The following is a 14,694-nucleotide window of genomic DNA, read 5'->3' on the forward strand; positions in this document are numbered from 1 at the left end:
CCAAAAGAAACAAAGTAAGACTTAAATGTCAATTGTCAGATGAATGGATAAAGAAGTTGTGGTATAGACCTACGATGGAATATGAGTCAGTCATATAAAAGCATGAAGTAATGCCATTTGTAGCACCGTGGATGGATCTAGAGATTATCATGCTAAATGGAGTAAGTCAGATATAAAAAGACAAACATCATAGGATATCTCTTATATGTGGATTCTAAAAAATGTGATACAAACAAAATTACTTACAAAACAGAAACAGACTCAGACTTCGAAAACAAACTTATGGTTACCAAAGAGGAAAGGTGAGTGGGAAGGGATTAAATTAGTAGTTTGGGATTAATACATACACACTATTATATGTAAAATAGATAACCAACAAGTACCTACTATATAGCACAGGGAACTCTATTCAATATTTCTAATAACTAAAACTGGAAAAGAATCTGAAAAGAATATCTGTATTTGTATGTGTATGTATATATGTGGGGTTCCTTGGTGGCTCAGAAGGTAAAATGGCTGCCTGCAATGAGGGAAACCCGGGTTCGATCCCTGGGTTGGGAAGATCCCCTGGAGAAGGAAACGGCAACCCACTCCAGTACTCTTGCCTGGAAAATCCCATAGACGGAGGAGCCTGGTAGGGTACAGTCCATGGGGTTGCAAAGAGTCAGACATGACTGAGCGACTTCACTTTCACTATATGTGTAACTGAATAACTTTGGTATATACTTGAAACTAACATAATATTGTAAATCAACTATATTTCAATATCAAATAGAAATTAAAAATAGATAAAAGTTATCAATTAGATTTTTAAATGTTTACTTTTGTTTTCTTTTTTCCAATTATTAGTAATTACTTTTCCAATTATTTGCAATTATTTTTTTCATGTTTAATATACAAAGCATTGAACGCATTTATTATCCCAGAGCTAGATGTAAAAACACAGTCTTAACTTGGCTATCATAGAGGCTTAGGGTTTCCATTTCATTGAATTACATTTTCTAACTCACCTTTCAGAAATATTTTTTTGAAAATCCTATAACTTTGATTATTCATATTATTTTTCTCTTTGAAAAATAGGCTCCATGACTACTTAAATCAAAATCAACCTATTACATCTTTGGGCCTTCTAGCTTTTGAAGGCAAAGGATCTTTCAGATTATATTATCTACTTATCTCATAATTTAAACTATTTGTAACACAATAGCTTGAAGAATGATAATCAATATAATCATTAGTAAATCCTTAAATTTTAAAATGCTTATTCAATTAATCTATAATTCAATCACTAATTGTAGAATGAAAGAAAGATATCCTAAAATGTACAAAGAGTACAAAATGTACAAAAACAAAGTATTCTTCAGTAAAATCCACCAGTCTTATTCAGGTCTCACATGTATAACATATACTCATGTCTGTGTCTGTATAGAGTCACACAATTTTTATTAATATCTCATATATAGGTTTGTGCAACCACTACTACAATGAACAGATATGTTCTATCTCCATAGAGCTCTCTTTTACTACTCTTTAAGCCACAACTACCTTCCTTTCCATATCCCTAAACCATGGCTACTACTAACCTGTTCTCTTTCTCTAGTATTGTATTTCAGTGATGTTATATAAATGAAATCATACAGTTTGTACCTTTGAGACTGGCTTTACTCACTCAATGAAATTTCCAGGAAATTCACCAAGATTATTGCTGTGGAAATAGTTCATTCCTTTATATTAAAGTATACCATTTCATGGTATGAATGCACCAATTTTTTTATCCATTCATCATTTAAGGACATTTAGGTTGCTTCGAATTATTCAGTATTAAAACTACTGTGAATGTTTATAAGCAGATTTTTGTGTGAACATAAATTTTCATTTCTCAGGGACAAATGCCCAAGTGTATAGTTGCTGAATCATATAGGAAATAGATGTTTATATTTAGTACATAAGTATCAATACTTAATTTTATTTGGAGCAATTATAAATAATACTGAAGTTTTAATTTTTATTTCAAATTGCTAAGTAAATAGAAATCTAACTGATTTTTATGTGTTGATCATTCATCCTATTACCTTGCTGACCTTAAAAATTCTAAGAATTTTTGGTAGATACCTCAAGGTATTCTATGCAGACAATCATGTGTCTATAAACAGAAACAGTTTTCTATTTTCTTTTTCCAAATATCTTTATATATATATACACATGTAAAATATTGTGCTGTGTGTTTAGTCGCTCAGTTGTGTCCGACACTTTGGGACCCTATGGACTATTAGCCTGCCAGGATCCTCTTTCAATGGGGATTTTCCAGAAGTGATTTCTAATTTTTACAGGTTATACTTCATTTTTAACAATTATTGTAAAACATTAGCTATATTTTATTGGCTTTAATTTATTTTCCTTACATTACTGCACTGGCTTGAAATTCTAGCTCTATGCTGAAGAATGGTGAGAGTGGATAGTTTTGTCTTAATCTTAAAGGGAAATAATTCAGTTTTTCAATATTAAGTGTGCTGCTAGCTGTAGTTTTTATGTGCATGTTCTTTATGAGATTGAAGAAATTCTCCTCTGTTCTTAGTTTGCCGAAGGTTTTTTTGCTTTTCTTTTTACCACGAATGGGTACTAAATTTTGTGAAATGATTTTTCTGCATAAATGCATATGATCTTTTTATTTGTTAGTTTCTGAATGTGGTAGATTACATTAATTGGTTTTCTAGAATTGAACCAGTATTGCCTGCTGGAGTAAATCACTTTGTTGTAGTGATGTAATATTTTAATATTAAATATTTTCAGACATCATTGGATTTATAATATTTTTTAATAATTTTATACATTTTAATATTTTCAGAAATCCCACTGGATTTATACTATTTTGTCAAGGATTTTGGTTTTAATTCATGAGAGATATTGTTCTGTGGTTACTGGTGCTTTGCATGTATTTGTGTGCATGCTTTCACTCTTTTGTCTGATTTTGCTATTAGGGTATTGGCTTCATAAAATATGTTGGGAAGTGTTCCATCCTCCTATTTTTTTGAGGAATAGGTGTTAATTTGGCAGTAATTCTTTAAATCTTCGGTAAAATTCCCTTGTGAAATCAGCTGTATCTGGAGATTTCTCTCTGGGATCCTTTAAACACAATTTAGTTTTTCTTGATGAATATACAGTAATGCAGATGGCATTGTTCATCTTGGCTGAGTTTTGGTAATTTGTATTTTCCAAGTAATTGCTTTATTTCTTCTAACTGACCTGTAAACAACAGCACGCCAACTCATTTCTATCATGTTATAGTTTTATGCATGCTCTTTGTCTTCATGATGAATAGACTATCCCAACATTATTTAAAATGTTTCCTAGTGATTGAGTGATGCTCAGTGTGATGTCTTCAGGAACTGCTGTACACATGAAATGTTGGCCTCGATATTTAATGTCCCCATCCTGCCATGTTTTGACTTTGTATAATTTCTCTTGCCTCTCATCTTTCCTCCTTCAATGTCAGTGCCCACTTATAGAGATGTCTTTGTACTCACCACTAAAAGGACCCACCTCCATTTTCAGTAGTTATTCAGAGTAGTTATTTAAGAGGTAGCAGACCTCTTAAATCAAAATGAGTCCTTTTAAGTAATGAGTCCTTTTTCAAAAATGGCAAAAAATTGCTAGCACCTATATATGGAAATAAGCTTTGTTAAGAAATATTATATAAAGCATATTGTTTGCCTGTTTTTATCCATTCTAGATATAATGTCCAGATTGGCTAATGATAACTTCATCAACATCATATGACTTTAAGAATTTTTGAAACTACATTCTAAGATGCTGGTTAAATATATAGTTAACTTGAAATGTTTATATATATATGAGCCAGATATTCTTACATAAATATTTTGTTCCATGATTACCTGAAAAAAAAGTAAACACTCCCAGCTAACAGAAATGTCTATCTTCCCAATAATTTTTCCTATGCCTTGATGATTTGTCCAGCAAGGACTCAAAGGGTATGACTATTGGTCAATTTTTAAAATCTTTATTTACTTGCTCTTTTTAAGTAAGAGTCCTTAATGCTTTCCATTCCCAACAAAAGAAAAACTAACAGTAAAAGTCAGCCTTCTGTCTTTACTTCTGGAAATAATTCATTTTTGTGTCTACATGCCATCCTTGATTGGTACACTCTGTTAAGATGGATGGGGGTTGTATTCAGGAGTAATTTCTTGATGGAGATTTCACCAGAAGCTCCACTTGCCTACTGAGAGGGAAAAAAAAATGCCATAACCCTTCCTTTGTAAGATAAATTTGTACCTTGTTTGCCTGAGTTGAATGGTTTTAAGCTTTTACGACAGTAATGAGGTGAATGTCCTACAAATATTATGAAAAACAATTTTGGCCACTTGAACATTTTTATTTTATTCTACTTTGTCCTTTATTTCTTTCATTCTCAGTGGTAAAAATAAATGGTCTCTATTTCAAGCTGGTTTTAGAAAAGGCAGAGGAACCAGAGATCAAATTGCCAACATCTGCTGGATCATTGAAAAAGCAAGAGAGTTCTAGAAAAACATCTATTTCTGCTTTACTGACTATGCCAAAGCCTTTGACTGTGTGGATCACAATCAACTGTGGAAAATTCTGAAAGAGATGGGAATACCAGACCACCTGACCTGCCTCTTGAGAAACCTGTATGCAGGTCAGGAAGCAACAGTTAGAACTGGACATGGAACAACAGACTGGTTCCAAATAGGAAAAGGAGTACGTCAAGGCTGTATATTGTCACCCTGCTTATTTAACTTATATGCAGAGTATATCATGAGAAATGCTGGGCTGGAAGAAGCACAAGCTGGAATCAAGATTGCTGGGAGAAATATCAATAACCTCAGATATGCAGATGACACCAGCCTTATGGCGGAAAGTGAAGAGGAACTAAAAAGCCTCTTGATGAATGTGAAAAAGTTGGTTTAAAGCTCAACGTTCAGAAAACGAAGATCATGGCATCTGGTCCCATCACTTCATGGGAAATAGACGGAGAAACAGTGGAAACAGTGGCTGACTTTATTTTTTGGGCTCCAAAATCACTACAGATGGTGATTGCAGCCATGAAATTAAAAGACACTTACTCCTTGGAAGGAAAGTTATGACCACCCTAGATAGCATATTCAAAAGCAGCGACATTACTTTGCCAACAAAGGTCCTTCTAGTCAAGGCTATGGTTTTTCCAGTAGTCATGTATGGATGTGAGAGTTGGACTATGAAGATAGCTGAGCGCCAAAGAATTGATGCTTTTGAACTGTGGTGTTGGAGAAGACTCTTGAGAGTCCCTTGGACTGCAAGGACATCCAACCAGTCCATTCTAAAGGAGATCAATCCTGGGTGTTCTTTGGAAGGAATGATACAAAAACTGAAACTCCAGTACTTTGGCCACCTCATGCGAAAAGTTGACTCCTTGGACAAGACTCTGATGCTGGGAGGGTTTGGGGGCAGGAGGAGAAGGGGATGACAGAGGATGAGCTGGCTGGATGACATCACCGACTCGATGGATGTGAGTTTGAGTGAACTCTGGGAGTTGGTGATGGACAGGGAGGCCTGGCATGCTGCAATTCATGGGGTCGCAAAGAGTCGGGCATGACTAAGCGACTGAACTGAACTGATATAACCTGTTTACATTGTCCTAACTTCAGTCATTTATTCAGTATTCATTTTAATATTGTGACTTTTAGATAAATGATACTTTAGGATTCTGAATACTAAAAAAGAATTACAAAAGGGGTACTTCATTATGCAAAATCTATATATTAAGTATCATTCATATCATGATTTTAACCAAAGGCTGGTTTGAAATTCTTATCTCTATTCTCTGAAGTTTTCAAGTTGACCTATATTTAGTGGTCTCATTGGCTCCATGCAGACAGCTTAGAGATTTGAACTCTCATCTTTCAATTCTTTAGTGTTATATTTTATAAAAAAAAGAAAATTGTGAGAGGTTTCACAATTGTGAAAATTGTGAGAGGTTTCAGGAATACCATTCTCACAAGACTATGACTTATGCCTTTATGCTAATACATAATTTACTATACCATCTTCTTCCTTAGGAAAAATTTCTGTTTCATGAAGTGCTGACACAATCTATTGTTGACTTGAGATGTAGGAGAGCTAAGAAGATGTATACCACTCCTCACTAACTAGAACAGTATGGTACTTGCCATCTCTTGCTTCCTAAATCCAGAAACATATGATTCTGTCTGGAAGGATATTTAAACCTGCAGAAAGAGTCAACATTGCAAAAAGCCACATCGCATAAAGCCCTACTTCTCTTCAGATCACATGGTCACTTGGGCAGTATTTCAGTGACCTTTCAGAGAGCACGTTTGCATCCTCATGCAACTCACACATTTGTTCTTGCTCTGTAGGCAATCAAACTGGGTCAGCACATAACAGCAGGAACTTTAGAAGAAAACTGAATATATTTTATTGATCATGTTTTCCTCTTTGATTTTTTCTTCTAATTATTTGTATTATCTCATTTAGTCATCACAACAACTATATGATATAATAAATATTATTTTTTCCACTTTATGGGTGAGAAGTTGCAACATAAAGAGGTTCAGTAGGTTTCTCAAGGATGTACTGCAAATAAGGGATAGAGATTGTAAGTAGTAGATGATTACCAACTTAAAATTATTGTTTGTCATCTGGTTCTGCAAGAATGAACTCATTGTATGTATGTGTTTTACCACTTTCAAGGAGGCCCTAGTGGTAAAGAACATACCTGCCAATGCAGGAGACATAAGAGAGGCAGGTTCGATTCCTGGGTTGGGAAGGTTCCTTGGAGGATGGAATGGCAGTCCACTGTAATATCCTTGCCTGGAGAATCCCATGGACAGAGGAGACTAGCAGGCTATAGTCCACTGGGTCACAAAGAGGCAGACATGACTGAATCGACTTATCACACACCAAGCTCTGCAAGAATGAACTCACTAGCCACTGTCCTAGCTGACTTTAACACACTCTGAAAGAAATTCAGGGTGGAGATCAGGAATGAGGCGCTCTGTGCTCTAGGAAAAATTTGACAGACCCAACCTTCAGAAAGGTATTTACAGGAGAAATTATTATTATAAGCCCAGTTTCTTGCATCTTTGCTTATCCAGAAAAGCTTGATTGGATGTATTCACCCTTCACTTTAATCATATATATACACACACACATATATATATATACATACACACACACATATATATATATATATACACACACACACACATATATATATATACACATGCACATATATATATATACACACACACACACTAACCACATGGCTACCTGAGAGACTTCCTCCTGGACTTTGGTCCTCATTTAGCCCCAAATAAAACTTAGCTTACAACTCTCACATTGTGTAATATTCTTCAGTCAGCACAGAAAATAATCAGCATGAAATGTCATAAATTTGGGGTATTTATATTCATTTTATCAGAAGTTAACATATTTTCCATTACATTTGATTCTATTCTCCCATTGGTTATAAAATGCTGACCTTAATAAGTTGATATCAGTCAGGCATGTCCAAAATAGATGTTACACATTTAACATTATTCTCACCTTAAAAATGGTGTAATATTGAACAAATGTTGAACAAATATTGAACAAAAGTGAATAAATGAAGACTTTAACACATCCCAGTGACTGTCAAAACTGCAATGTCAAATCATGAAATACACTGGGATTTTTCATTTTACATTGGTATCTTTTATGCCAATAGTAACACAGATATGGTATTAACACATCAAAAGGCCAATTGGCCCAAGAAATACGAGTTGTTTACTTGTCATCTGTTATAGAGCAGAAACAAAGTAATCCCTCTTTCTCAGTTCTAAATGTGCCACTTTCCTAAGGATTGGCCATATGTGCTGGTTATGTGCAAAATGACAGAACAAAACAAAGGCAGAGAATTATTTTAACCCTGATGAGCTAGAAAGTAGAAAAAGCAAAAATTTTCCTACTGATTGCTCTCCCAGATCTCCAGTACTCAGGATATTATAGTGGGAAAATATCTTTAGTTGATTTACTCTTTCAACATTAAAAAGAAATGAGCTTCTAAAACTATTAATGTTCAATATTACTGTGATAAAGTAACTACAAGAGAGGCTACAAGAGTGAAGAGTTTTCCTATTATACCTTTACTTTTCTATTCTTCACTCTGTCAAAATATTTTGTCATGCAATTTTACTTCTTTTGTGAATCAGTGTTTTTTTTTTTTTTCCTCTTAGCGTGTCACAGAAGGAGTTTCCATTAATAAAACAGCAGCCTTATATTTGCAAATGAAGTAATTCAAGCTGATGCCACCGGCAGAGCAGGAGTGCCATGGGACCAAGCACAACATGATTTAACAAAGTGTTGTAATTAGAAGTGTATCGTTCGGGAAATTACCTAGAATATGCTCATGAATTGGCAACCACCTTTGCTGTCATCAGTGCAAATGAAAACTTAACACATATAAAATCTTGTGCATACAAATTTTAGAGTGCATTACTCAAAATTCATGGGAATGAATCATATGCCATTATTTAATCTGCAGTAATTACTTTTCTTATTTTGCATCCTCTTATGCAGTCAAAATGATTAAATATACTTTTAAGTCATTTTAAATAAGCTTGAAAGAAGGTTACAAACGTAAATGTTTACATGTGTTTGTGTAGCTATCTTGAAATAATTTTGTGAAACTTTCAATTTGTCAGGGGAGTGTGTAATTTCCTCAGTTCTATCTCACCACAACAAAAATTTGAAGCGACGGGCCAGTGTTACAGCCCTCAGACGGGCCAATGTTACAGCTCTTGAACAGACCACTGTCACTGCTCTTGGATGGATCAGTGTTACAGTTCCATGTTACAGCTCAGTTTTATTTAGAAAATAAAGGAAAATACATCCTCGAGGTGTGAGGCCTTGCCGAACCCAAAAGATGCAAAGAGGAGAGAGTGAGAGAGAGAGAGACCCCCCGGCCCTTTGGCTCCTCTTTTTATATGTTTTTTCTCCTCCCCCTGGGCCTGTCCTATGGAAATTGGGCTAGCCAGGAGTGTTTGTTTTACCTGAAGTCCTCACTCTGGTTCTCAGACCTTCCTTTGTTCTATTTTCTCAGGCTTTTTCCTTCCTTGTCTTTTAGCCATTGCCATCCTGGACTCCTTTTTCCTATTCTAACTACCTAACAAATTCATATTCATTAGATAAATTTTCTTGAAATGACAAACCTCTTCAGTATTCTTGCCTGGAATATCCCACAGTCAGAGGGGCCTGGTGAGCTACAGTCATGGAGTCGCAAGAGTTAGGCATGACTTAGTGACTAAACCACCATATTTAGTGATCTCTTGAGCCCTCATCCATTGGCAATGCTTTTAACAAAATTCAAAATCACTGGTAAAATATTGCAAATGTTACATTTGTATAAGTCTGTTAACCAATTTCACTTAGGTTTGCCATTTTTAAAAACTAATGTCATGTGGACCAATTCATATATGTCTTTCCTATGTGCTTTAATTAGGACACTTTCTGTTGCCCTCTCTCAAGGCAGCAAAAGCATCATTGTGCCCTTTTAGGGGTCACTTGAACAAGATGTACAGGATCTGTCTGGTAGAGCCTGTGTGTGCATCTGTGTATATTTGTGTGCACATACTCACTTGTGTGAGTGCACAGGGAAGGATAAGAAACAACTTGAAGTTCATAAACCCCTGTCATTCTGCATCTATTAATAAGCTAAAGAGGATCATCAGAAGTCTTGCTTAAAGAATCTTGAACTTCTGTCCTGTTGCTAACTGACTCTGATGTGAAAAGTTGAAACCAGACATGCAAAATAACCAGAAGTCCTGAATTTATCTGGCTGGTTTAAATATTGCTTGTTCCAGGCATCTAATTTTCTCCCAAATAGGTTTATTTAACAACCTTATCAATATTCTGTCATAAGACACATATTAGGCAGAACTGTAATTTGTTCTTATTGAGGAAAATTTGCTTCAAGCCAAAATGCCAGCAGTAAACCTGAGCCATTCTTAGTAATTCCTAGTAAACTAATTTCTTAGGAAATGCTTCCGAGAATGGAAAAAGCTAAAACCAGCAATAGAAGTACCAGAATTTGAATATCTTTGAACCATTATTTAGTAATTTAGTTTTGAAGCATGTTACAGAAGCAGATCTCTGAACAGATGGCAATGAAATTTCAAATCTGCTCATTTTTTTCATTAATTTTCAAAAATATTTGTTAAAAATCTGCATTCCAGTTTCTTGTTTTTTAACTGAATAATAAATTATGAGCTCCAACAGAATCAGGAAGGTATCTTTTCAGTAATATTAAGCCCTTGACACACAACTCTTTGATGGTTCAGAAGACTGAACTGGTTAAATCTAGGCTATTTTACTGTTAGTATTTAAAAACTTAATAGAGAATTTTTAAATGTAAACCTTGATAAAAGTTGGATATCCACTATCAAGTCTTTTTCTGAATGAAAGTTACAAACCCTAGCTGTTACAAACTCAATTAGAAAAATGTAGAATATCATTAATAAAAGCTTTTTCTAAAGACACTTTTAATACTGACATTGGCATTTACAACTCGAATTAACTTCAATTATTTTCATTTCAAAACTGTTTAATTTTTAATAAATTATTTAGTGCATATTTCCTTTATTTGTATAAATTAGTATTTATTTCCAGATTATATGAAAAATAATGAAAGAACTTATATATCAAAATTTGAAAGTCAATATCAAAGAATCAGTGAGAAATCTAGAACATAAAATAGCTTATCATAAAATAGCTTTATTCACAAAACAAAATGGTAAGTTAGGCATACAAGACTCATATCTCTCAACTGAATAAGAACACAGAAAACAATATTTCTGGAGGACAATGTAGTGATATGTGTCAAAAGTCTTCAAAATATTTTACCCCTTGACCCAACAAATTCTTTTATATGAATTTATCATAAGGAAAGATCAAACAAGTGAACATAGATAAATTTTCATGATCTTTAGTGCAGGGCTATTTGGCAATAATCCAAATTTCCCAGAAAAAGGAAATAATTAAATTATAGTACACATATACCTCAGACATGCAGATGATACTATTCTAATGGCAGAAAGCAAAGAGGAACTAAAGAGACTCTTGATGAGGGTGAAGGAGAGTGAAAAAGCTGGCTTAAAATTCAATGTACAAAATACTAAGATCATGGCATTCAGTTCCATAACTTCATGGCAAATAAAGGAGAATAAGTGGAAGCAGTGACAGATTTTATTTTCTTGGACTCCGAAATCACTGCAGACAGTGACTGCAGCCATAAAATTCAAAGATGCTTGCTACTTGGAAGAAAAGCTGTGACAAACCTAGACAACATATTAAGAAGCTGAGACATCACTTTGCAAGGACTAAGATCCATATAGTACAAGCTATGCATTTTCCAGTAGTCATGAACACATGCAAAAGTTGAACTGTAAAGAAGGCTGAGCACTGAAGAACTGATGATTTCAAACTATGATACTGGAGAAGACTTGAAAGTCCCCTGGACAGCAAGGAGATCAAACTGGTCAATCATAAAGGAAATCTACCCTGAATATTCATTGGAAGGACTGATGTTGAAGATCCAATATTTTGGCTACCTGATGTAAAGACCCAACTCATCGGAAAAGACCCAAATCCTCTGAAAGATAAAAGGCAAAAGGAGAAGAGGGCGGCAGAGGATCAGATGGTTAGATAGTATCACCAACTCAATGGATATGAATCTGAGCAAACTCTGGGAGATAGTGAAGGACAAGGAAGCCTGGCATATTGCAGTCCATAGGGTCACAAAGAGTCAGACATGACTTAGTGACTGAAGAACAATACTACCACACCTATACAGGCAACTCTATAAGCCACTGAAGGTGATAATGTAAGATATTAATGAAATATGTATAATTTACATGGAAAGATGTTAATGTAATGAGTAAAAATGTCGGTTGTACAACCTCAAATGAAATATACAAAATAAATATGTGTCTATTCATCAAATACACATGTATAATAGGTATAGCATTACAAAATTGGTTGTGGGAAGATTCGGCTGGTTTAAATTTAGTTTTGTTTATATGTTTTTTTCCCCCTAATGTTTGCATAATGAATACATGTGAAGTGAAAATCTCTCAGTCATGTCTGACTCTTTGCAACCCCATGGACTGTGGCCAGCCAGGCTCCTCTGTCCATGGAATTCTCCAGGCAATAATACTGGAGTGGGTTGCCATTCTCTTCTCGAGGATATCTTCCTGATCCAGGGACTGACCTGGGTCTCCTGCCTTGCAGGAAAATTCTTTACCATCTGAGCCAGTAGGGAAGCATATACAAGTGTAATAAAGGCATTTTTATTCTTCTAAATATGTAGTAAGATGTTCTTTCTGGGCTGATTTAAGCAGCACTGTGATAAATGTGGTATATACTATACATATCACAAAATGTGATACATGTGTTTTAGTTTTTTCTTTTAAAGAAGGTTAAGGAATCAGAAAATGATTTTATGATCTTTAATTTTTTTCAACTAGTATCATAATCTATCATCATGGTGTGATTTTTTTATGCATCACTTCTGTATCTAACCAGCTAAAATATTTGCATTTCCATGTGAATGATTCCTATAAGCAGTTAAATTTTAGTATAAGTTTTATTATTCTAATACACTAGGCTGATTAATTTTACTTATGATAATGATCATAATTAAGAATATATTTATTCTATTCCTTTAATCTGCAATTATTTCAATAATAATAACAAGAATATTCCTCTAATATTAATTACTTACTCTCTGGATGTTAATTTTGCATAGAAATACTAGAAAGAAAAAATTCCAGGGAACAAAGAATTGAAAGAATAAAGATATCTATGTCTTAGACCATTTTTTATCTACCAGTAAACAGTGCATCTCTTATTGATTTTTAAAATTATTTTTTCACTCTAGGAACCATGTCATTTGTATCATCTGGATCAAAGCACAAAATGCTTGAATGACAGAGTAAAATGATGTTTAAAAATTTTGTAAATATCCTAGTTGAAAAGTACAGAATTATTTTTCATGGAAATTATGCAAGACTATCAATAAGTTATAAATAAAAGACATTGGAATTGAAGATAAATCTTGTATACCATCTTTTCCTTTCAGGATGACCCTTGAGAAATGAGGACTCTGAAAGTTTGTACACATATGTCACATATCAATTTTGTTATTCTTCCTGCTTGATACATTCATGTAAGCATTCTGGTGTTCATTTCACAATGGGCTTCACCTTGCTACCACTGAAGGGATACTAAAATTTTGATATCACTTATATTCTACTAACTTCTCACTTATATCATTTTACTAAGCAGGAGTAAATAACTTCTCTCTTCCTCTTGTTTGTATTGACAATATAGACTTACTAGTTTATAAACCACATTATCTTTTTTAAAATTTATTTATGTTTTAATTGAAGGATAATTGCTTTAGAGGATTTTCTTAGTTTCTGCCAAACATCAACATGAATCAACCACGGGCATACATACGTCCCCTCCATCTTGAACCTCCTTCTCATTTCCCTCCACATCCCACCCCCCTAGGTTGTCACAGAGCCGTTAAAGCTAATTCTCTTGCTAGAAGTTGCTTTCTAGAATTCTCTCTAAGGTACGGCGGGGGGCTGGGAGGGGGGGTTCCTAGAAAAATATTTTTGCAGAGTTTCAGCAGGTACTTATGAGGTATAGTGATTTATTATAGAATAATAGACAGTAGTAGTACTTATGTATTTGCTTATTGTGTAGTCAGTGCATATGGAGATTCTTTCTAGAGTATAGGAGCCATGTTATTCTGTTTAGGTACAGAAACTATTTCTTCCATTTTTTTAAATTATTCAATGTGTTATTTACAAGTAATTTTATATCTACCCCCACAAGAAAAAGACAACAATGCTATTGACTCAAGAAGCCACAGCTTTAGGAAACTGTCTTGAAACAATATAGATTCCCTTGCTTTTGCAAGCAATTCAAACCATCTAGCTAACACCAGTAATATCTCTAATCATGAACTGCCCTCATTTCATCATGCCATCCTTGGATATTGGCTTCCAAGGACTATTCCAAAGGTTGTTACTGATTTTTTTGATGAAACCACAAATGCAAATCTTACTCAGAGTATATAGGAGATCAGAAAAGTTAGTTTTCTGTTGTTAAATTTGCCATTTAGAATTTTATAGCCAAAAGGAAGGAGAAGACATGTTCCAACCATGCCTTCTCTTAAACTCTTTAGCCATAACCACTACATGCCAAGAATATGATCTTTTTCACTGCTTACCACAACACTTCCTTCCACACACTAGCACCAGAGGGAAAGAGAGATAACAGGAGGGTCAAGGGGCCACATTTAATCAGGGCAAACCTGTCTTTCATTTGCATCTGGCAAGACTTATCATTCATAGTGTCACCAAATGGATTAGATACAAAAAAGGCCCATTGACATTGTAGAGCTGTGGTTTCAGAAGTCCTCAAAGGAGACAGACAAGTCCACTCCAGCAGAATGCTTTGTAAGTGGTGTAGAGCCTGCAGAAGGGGTAGGGTGATTCCCCTGGGTGCCAGCAACAGGGAGTAAAGGACACTTGCTTCCACCTCTGCCATTCTCAGGTGCTGCAGACCTGAGGCAACACTGATGGTCATAGAGGACAGAGACCTTGAGCCTGCAGG

The sequence above is a fragment of the Budorcas taxicolor genome, chromosome 10, assembly GCF_023091745.1.
Source record: "Budorcas taxicolor isolate Tak-1 chromosome 10, Takin1.1, whole genome shotgun sequence".
NCBI classification, from domain to species: Eukaryota; Metazoa; Chordata; class Mammalia; order Artiodactyla; family Bovidae; genus Budorcas; species Budorcas taxicolor.